This window comes from Leptonychotes weddellii, chromosome 12 (assembly GCF_054177405.1).
Source record: "Leptonychotes weddellii isolate Sample4059 chromosome 12, ASM5417740v2, whole genome shotgun sequence".
NCBI lineage: Eukaryota > Metazoa > Chordata > Mammalia > Carnivora > Phocidae > Leptonychotes > Leptonychotes weddellii.
The window spans coordinates 9,122,348-9,131,454 of NC_138380.1; the positions used below are offsets into that span (position 1 = coordinate 9,122,348).

Below are 9,107 nucleotides of genomic sequence, written 5' to 3' on the forward strand. Positions count from 1 at the left end.
AGTAAAAGCATGGTTAATGAAGCAAAATGATAAATTGTACTTCATTAAAATTACAAATTTTTGGTGAAAGACACTGTCAAGAGAATGAAAAATATAAGCTACAGATTGGGAGAAAATATTGGAAAAGCCCATATCTAATAATGGCATATCCAAAAAAGAAGTCTTAAAACTTAATACTAAGAAATTTAAAAAAAAATTAAAAATGGGCAAAAAATCTGAAGAGGCATCTTACCAAAGAAATAACACAGATGGCAAATAAGCATATGAAAAGATGTTCAACACCATATATTAGAGAATTGCAAATTAAAACAACAATGTGATACAACTATGCACATATTAAAATAGCTTAATATCTAAAACACCAATAATTCCAAATGTTGGTGAGGAATAAAACAGTAGGAGCTTTCATTCATTGCCCAAAATGGTACAGTCATTTTGGAATACTGAGTTGCAGTTTCTTACAAAACTATGTGTAGCCTTATCATATGATCTAGCAAATGCATTCCTTAGTATTTACCCAAATGAGTTGAAAACTTATGTCCCCATAAAAGTTTATAGCAGCTTTATCCATACTTGGCAAACCTTAGAAGCAACTAAGATGTTTTTTAATAGATTAACTGTGGTACATCCATATAGTGGGGTATTATTCAGCAGTAAAAAAAAAAAAGCCATCAAGTCATGAAAAGACATAGAGGCGCCTTAAATGCATATTAGTAAGTGAAAGAAGACAATATTAAAAGGAGATATAGATAGATAGATAGATAGATAGATAGATAGATAGATAGATAGATAGATATAGTGTGATTCCAACTATATGACATTCTGGAAAAGGCAAAATTATGGAGGCAGTAAAAAGATCAGTGGTTGCCAGAGGTTGAGGGAAGGAGGGAGAATGCATAGAATATATAGAAAAAGCACTAGGGACTTTTAGGGCAGTAAAACTATTCTGTAGGATACTATAATGGTAATTAATGACAATATACCATTTTTCAAAATCTATAAAACTGTAGAACACAAGAGTAAACCTTGATATAAAGGACAGACTTTAGCTAATAATACTGTATCAATATTAGTTCATCAATTGGAACAAACATATCATATTAATGCAAGATTTTCATCATAATAATAAGGGAAATTATGGAGGGGGTGGTGGTGAGAAGTGGTATATGGGAATTATCTGTACTTTCTGCTCAATTTTTCTTTAAACCTAAAACTGCTCTAAAAAACAAACACACAAAGTCTACTAATTAAGAAGAAAAAGAAAGACAAAGACATTGTTGATTCAACCTCAGGCCAAAGTAGAGTAACAGGAACTAGACTTAGCTTCCCACCTTATTTTCCCACCTAAAAAACTACAAAAAATATGTAAAATAATTCCTGGGAAGGACATCAGACAATGAAGGAGAGTGAGTTATGAGAGGTGGAGAAAAGAATGAGATGACCTCTAGGACAGCAAGTGCTTGTTATCTGGAGTAAGTTTGTGGTCATGTTGCAAGGCAAGGGAATGCAGGCGAAGCCTAGTGGTATCCCCGCCAGGAATTCATCAGTTAATGAGTGTGAGGAAACTACACAAAGTCTGGAAAGTATCAACCAGCACGCTGAAAGGGAGCAATTCCAAGAGTTTGCACAGACCAAGAAGGATTTCTCTTCACAATAACCTAAATGAAAAATCTCATCATTGACAGGGCATCACAGAGAGTACCAAGAAAAATTCTACCTCGGTAAAGGAGAAGTGTAGTCCAAGACACACAGTGCTCTTCTACCTCCTAGCAAGGCTTAAAAGCAAGCCCAAAAGGAAAAGCCTGTTTTTAAGTAAATTAACTAAATCCCAGACCACAGTGGAAGAATATTTAAAGGGATGAAAAAAATGCAGAGCCCAAGAGTAGAAAAGCCTCAATGTCTTAGATTCAATAAAAATTTACCAGTAATGCAAAAAAAGCAGAAAGATATAAATGATGATGAGAACAATCAATCTATCAAAACCAACCCTGGAGGAGATGACTCAATTAATAGAAAGTTAGAACTGTAATCTAGATGTTCAAGAAGCTGGAGGAAATATTAAGCAATATAAGTAGAGACAGAGAAGGTAAAAAAAGACCAAAATCAAAATTAAAAATGCACTGTTTGAGATGAAAAACTCAGTGGTCATGATAGACAACAGATGAGCCACTGCAGAACTATTTCTCAGTGAATTTGAACAACTGGCAATAGAACTATTCAAAATGAAACAGAGGGGGAAAAATACACATTTTCAGTGATTATTGCTGAAAAATCAAGGGGCCTAATACACATGTAATCGAAATCCCTCAAAGAGAGGAAAGAACAGAAAAAATATTTGAAGGAATAATGCCCCCAATTTTTTGAAACATGATGGACACTCTAAATCTACAAACAAGAAATACAACGAACCTCAAAGAAGGAAGAGGAAGAAGAGGAGGAGGAGGAGAGGAGGGTATACCAAGACTCATCATAGCCAATTGCTTAAAATCGGTGATAAAGAGAAAACCCTACCAAACATATAATGAAAAAAGACACTTTGTGTGGAGAGGAACAAAAATAAGAATGAAAGAAGATTTCTTGTAAGCCATGCGAGACAAGAAGACAGCGAACACCAAGAGGGAAAAAAAATCTTCCAACCTATAATTCAATGGCCAGAAAAATACCTTTCAAAAATGAAGGTAAAATAAAATTTGATTCAGACATAAAAATGCCAAAAGGGAGTAACCAGCGGTAGACCTGTACTATAAGAAACAGTGAAGGAATTCCTTCAGGCAATAGGAAAATAACACCAGATGCAAATACAGATCTACACAAAGGAATAAAGGGCACTGGGAAGGGTAACAGCTTGTGTAAATATTTTTTAACTATTTTTCTTATTACTTAAGGATCTTTAAAAGGTATAGGACTACTTTAAGTAAAAATAGTAACAATGAACTTTGTTACACATTTAAAGTGAATGAGAACAACAAGACAAAAGACAAGAGGGGACATTGACATACATTATGATATAGTTCATATGCTGTATGTCAAGTGGTATAATTGTCACTTGAAAGTAGACTGTGACAATTTAAATTTTAAAGCAGCCATTAACATAACACGACAAATGGTTATAGCTAACGAGACACCAAAGAAACTAAAATTGAACCATGAGAAAAATAATTAACACCAAAGAAGCAGGAAAAGAGAGCAAGGGGAATAAAAGAACAGATGGGACAAGTGGAGAACAAATAACAAGATTTTAAATTTAAAACCAACCATATCAATAGTCACATTAAATTTAAATGTAAATATTGAAATACATTTTTAAAGAGCAGGTTATTGTCAGATTGGATCAAAAAGCAAAAATAAACTGTATGCTGCCTAAAGAATTACATATGAAATATGAGAACATAAATAGGGTAAAAGAAATAGAATGTAAAAGAACATATAATGCTAACAACAATAAAAAGAAAGCTTGAATGATTATATTAATATCAGATAAGTTTACTTAAAAAAGAACATTAACAGAAATAAAGAGTATCATTTCATAACTATATATGAATCAATATTTTAAGAGAAAGTAATTATAAATATTTATGTATCTAATAATAGAATTGCAAAACCTGATAAAACTGCAAGGAGAAATAGAAAAACCTACAATTATAATTGGAGATTTACCACCTTCTCAAAAATTGATAAAACAAGTGGACAGAAAATTAATAAGGATAGAGAAGAAATAAACAATACTCAATAGCATTGAGTATTGATCAACTTGATCTAATTGACATTTATAAAATCAACAGCAGCAGAATATGCAATCTTTTCAATTGCACATGGAACACTTAACAAAGTAGACTATTTCTGGGCCACTCACAAGACTCATTGATTTTTTTTTAAAACTTAAATGGTACAAATATGTTCTCTGACTCCAATGGAATTTAATTAAAAATTAACAACAGAACAATATCTGAACAATTCCAAATATTTGGAAAATGTTCTTCTAAACTTACCGATTTAAGAAGAAATCCAAAAAGAAATTAGAAAATACTTTGAAATGAGTGAAAATGAAAGAACAACACAGCCAAATTTATGAGGTAGAACCATAGTGGTAATTAGAACAAACTGATGGTTATCAGAGGGGTGGTGGGCGGAGGGATGGGTTAAATAGGTGATGGGGATTAAGGAGTTCACTTGTGATGAGCATGGGGTGTTGTATGGAAGTGATGAATCACTGAATTGTACACCTGAATCTAATTATTACACTATGTTAACTAACTGGAATCTAAATAAAAACTTTAAAAAAAAATTTAAAGCACCAAATGCCTCCATTAGAAAAGAAAGAAGGTCTCAAATCAATTACCTTGATTTCCACTTGAAGAAACTAGAACACCAATTTATCTCAAAGAAAATATAAGAAATAAAATAAAGACCAGAAGCATAAAACAATGAAATAGAAAACAGAAAAATGATGAAGAAAACCAATAAAACCAAAAGCTATTACTTGGGACAATCAATAGAATAGATAAACTTATAGTCACCATGATCAGGACAAAGAAGCTGGAAGATATAATTATCAATAACAAAAATGAGAAAGGTGTTACTATCACAGATTTTATATATAGGAAAGGAAATTAAATGACAGTTTTGAATAATTTTATGCTGATAATTGACAACTTAGATGAAATGAAAAATTTCTTGAAAGATACACACTACTAAAATCTCACTCAAGAAGAAATATGTAAACTGAATAATGCATGGCTATTTTGTTTTGTAGAAAAATGACTTGATTTTTGACAAAAGAGCAATGGCAAATTCTGTCAAAAACTGTTTTTTTTTTAATCAATGGTGCTGGAATAACTGGATATCTATATGTCAAAAAATGAACTTTGATCCATACTTTATATATAATAATTCAAAATGGGTCATAAACCTAAATATAAAATCTAAAACTTTAAAACATCTAGTCAAAAACATAGTAGAAAATCTTTGTGACCTTGAGCTAGGAAAAAATTTCTTAGACTTAATTAAACAAGACTTAACAAAATTTTAAGAATTTCTACTTTTCAAGAGACACCATTAATAGCATGAAAAGACAAACCACAGACTTGGAGTAAATATTTGCAAATCACATACCTGACCAAACTGTTCCACTCCTAGATATTGTCCCAAGAGAAATAAAAGCATGCAACCATCTAAACCTTGCACTGTCTAATAACAGGTGAATGGATAAACATACTCCAGTATATCCATACAGTGGAATACCATTCAGCAATACAAAGAAATGAACTGTTTGTAGACACTGTAACATTGATGAATCTTAAAATAATCATGCTGAGTAAAACAAGTCATATCCAAAAAAGTACATACCAGATGATTTTATTTATATAAAATTTTAGAATGAGAAAACTAATCTATACTGACAAACAGATCAGTTGCTACTTGAGGACTAGCAGCAGGGATAGATAGTTTACACACAGGCATGAGGAATCTTTTTGGACCTGATGGAAATGTTCACTATCTTTATTCTAGTCATGGTTTCACAGATGTGTGTGTGTATGTTTGTGTGTGTGAAAATGTTAATATGTATTCTTTAAACATGTGTATCACAGGTCAGTTATAAATCAATAAATATTCTGTTAGGGGTGCCTGGGTGGTTCAGTCGTTAAGCGTCTGCCCTCGGCTCAGGTCATGATCCCAGGGTCCTGGGATCGAGCCCCGCATCGGGTTCCCTGCTCAGCGGGAAGCCTGCTTCTCCCTCTACCAGTCCCCCTGCTTGTGTTCCCTCTCTCGCTATGTCTCTGTCAAATAAATAAATAAAATCTTTAAAAAAAAAAAAAAAGAATTCTACCATGATAGAGAATATGACTTTTGGAAAAAGTTTTCTCAGTGTTCTACAATGCTTTGTTTTCTACAATTTTTGTTAAAAATGAGATGTAGCAACCCCAAAACTATGTATCAGTGAAGGACCAAGGAAGAAGTCATCCACCCTAGCAGAGAAAGAATACATGTCTTCGACACTGTTAGTTTCCTTCCAGTGCCTTCTTTCCCACAGATCATTTTCTCCCCCTTTGGAAAAATGTGGACAGGGCATATAAATGATAAGACTTTCCACTAAGAGGGGGGCGCCTGGGTGGCTCAGTTGTTAAGTATCTGCCTTCAGCTCAAGTCATGATCCCAGGGTCCTGGGATCGAGCCCCACATCGGGCTCCCTGCTCCGCGGGAAGCCTCCTTCTCCCTCTCCCTGCCACTCCCCCTGCTTGTGCTCTCTCTCTCTCAATGTCAAATTAATAAAGTCTTAAAAAAAAGTCATTAAAAAAAATTTTTTAAAATGTTCTGTTAAAAAAGATAACTTGATTTACTCAGAGAAGTGAAAACTGATGAAATTAATATATTAAAAGTAATTCTGAATAAAAGATTAAAAAAAATTCCATAATAGAAGATCTAATAAGTAAATAGATAAGTGAATTAAGAAATAAAGGAATAATTATGACACTAATAATAGCTAATGCCCATTCATCAGTCAGTGCGTAACAGGCACTGATGACCTTGGTACACGGAGCGTAGGCTGCAGTGGCCGTGATGTTGGCTGCTGACAGCTGGGGTGCGACCCTCTCTGGTCCTACCCTCTGTCAAAGGAAGCTGCCCACCCAAGGCCAGGCCTCCTTTCTGAGGGGTTACTTGCATCCAATGACTGGTCCAGGCAGTAGTGCAAAGACGTCCCCCACCCCGCACCCCCACCCTTGCTTTGAGACGCCTGCAGACATCCCACCTCTAGAGCTCCCCATGGAATCATCTGACTCTTTGTTGCAACTGCAGAGCCGGTCACATCTCTCCCTGCCCCACCCTTCAATCTCCTACAGGGGTTGATTCCCAGAAGCTTCTCCAATTAACCTGTTGTATGCAAATATCAGAGCCTCAGAATCTATTTCCCAAGGAAAGGGATCTGAGAGAGTTGATTATTTTATTTCACCCACCAAACAATTCTCTAAGTTATGTTATGTCACTGTCTAGGTTTTACAAGTGAAAAAAGAATGGAGGTTAGAAATTTGAAGTAACTTGTCCAAGATCACCAGGATAATGGCTGAAGAAGCTGATAAAACAAAGGCCTTTTTAATGACAAACTATACAGCCTCTTGGAGTGTTTTTACCGGGAATGAATCATTAGAATCCAATTTAGTATCTTCTTTTATAACATTTCAGGTTTGCAGGTTATATGAATGCTGAAAGCACAGTTTATCTTGATACATCAAATTATCTCAAATAGCTTTATAAGGTGAAATAAGATATAAATGATGGTATGATGAATTAAGGGCTAGTTGAATCACTGTACCCAATGAGTGTGGATTAATAGGGCTATGTCAGACTAGCCTGTGTATTTTTTTAAGGCAATGTATCGTTAGGGCCTACACAGGCCTGCCACCTATTCAGCACTGATAAATGCTTGTGGAATTTAATTGAAATCCTCAGGAATCCATGATGGACTGTCATTAGGCCCTATCCTTGACCTTGTCTCATGTGATATTTTTATCAGTGAACTGAATGGAGCCCGCAATCATACCTATAAAATCTGCAATAAATGTTCCATTAAAATAGCACTAAAAAATTACATACTGAAAGAAAATTCAAAGATATCTAATTCAGCAATATTTATTCAAAAATATCTATGAAGCAGCCAGTATGTACTAGATCCTCTACTATACACTGAAGCCACAAAATTGATTAAAATATTTTTGATTGTCTGGTATAAGATAACATTTAATAGATTTTATGAGAAGTGCTAGATTTACTTTCCACAAAAGGAATTACATAATTTGGAATAACTGATCAAGGCTCTGGGTTTGCACTGGGCTGAGGATACAATTATGGGAAACCTAAGAGAATAATATTGCTATCAAGATTACCTGAGTCTCAGAGTCCACAGTCTCTCATGGTTCGTCTCCCCCCTCCGATTTCCCCCCACTTCATTAAAAAAAAAAAAAAAAAAAAAGATTACCTGAGTCAAACTTACTGTGGATAAATAGAAACACAACATAGAGATAAATAAAAGGCAGGATACCCAGCTGTATTCTGACTTGGTCAGACCACATCTACAATACTATATTCAATCTGAGCACCACATTAAAAACACCACAGCTAACCAAACATCTGAAAATGACACATACACTGGCAATTACCCAGATCAAAAAGAAAGTAGTAGGTTTGCTCTTTGATGCTTTGGAGAGAAGGGGAAAGAAAACGAGAAGGAAGCACATTTTGGTTTTACCTGGGAAAGAACTTTGTAACAACTACACCAATTTGAAAAGAGGAGTGTTCTCTCTCAGGATACAGTGTCTTCTCTTCCAGGAAGTATATTTTGAAAAGAAGCTATATAATATGAGCTCAATAACTTCTAAAGGTCTTTCTACTTTTTTTTTTTTTTTAAAGATTTTATTTATTTATTTGACACACAGAGAGAAAGCACAAGTAGGCAGAGAGGTAGGCAGAGAGAGAGGCAGAAGCAGGCTCTCCAATGAGCAGGGAGCCCGATGCGGGACTCGATCCCGGGACTCCAGGATCATGACCTGAGCCGAAGGCAGTCGCCCAACCAACTGAGCCACCCAGGCGCCCCGGTCTTTCTACTTCTAAAGAACAGAGAGACCTTTTTGCTTTAGGATCAACCATTTAAGGGTACTGAATGTCACTGTGATTTTTCATGGAATTCATATATCCTGAAAAATAATGCATATATTTTTCCCTCAATAATATATTTCCGCCAAGAGAATATTCAGACAAACTCTCTGAGGAAAACCAAATTCAGAATGAACAACCTTTGTGGAATAAATTCCAACAAGTGGATTTTACACCTTATTCTATTTATTTGAAAAACTCAGATTATTAACAATGTGGTAAAGATCATTCCCTACCCACTTGTCTCCTGACCTCAATCTACCATATAATTTACAATGTCATTTCAAATCTTAGGATAATAGCTATACATCCTGAATTAATGGAATATGGATATAATACAGCTACTACTTTTTGTGTCAATTTAATGAACTGAAACAACAATAAATTTTTTTAAGTGTGTCATAAATATGATTTTGTACTTTTTCTTTCTTTTGGGGGGCAAAAGATAAATAATGTAAGAC

At 34.6% G+C, this 9,107-nt stretch overlaps 1 long non-coding RNA gene across 1 annotated transcript in view; it reads right to left on the minus strand.

Moving 5' to 3' along the window:
- Positions 1-7,936, minus strand: part of LOC145716389 (uncharacterized) — a 29,365-nt gene extending 21,429 nt beyond the window's left edge. Inside the window, exon 1 of the long non-coding RNA XR_014139022.1 lies at positions 7,881-7,936. This is a non-coding gene — a long non-coding RNA (uncharacterized LOC145716389). The remainder of the gene's footprint in view (positions 1-7,880) is intronic.
- Between the last annotated feature and the right edge of the window lie 1,171 nt (positions 7,937-9,107).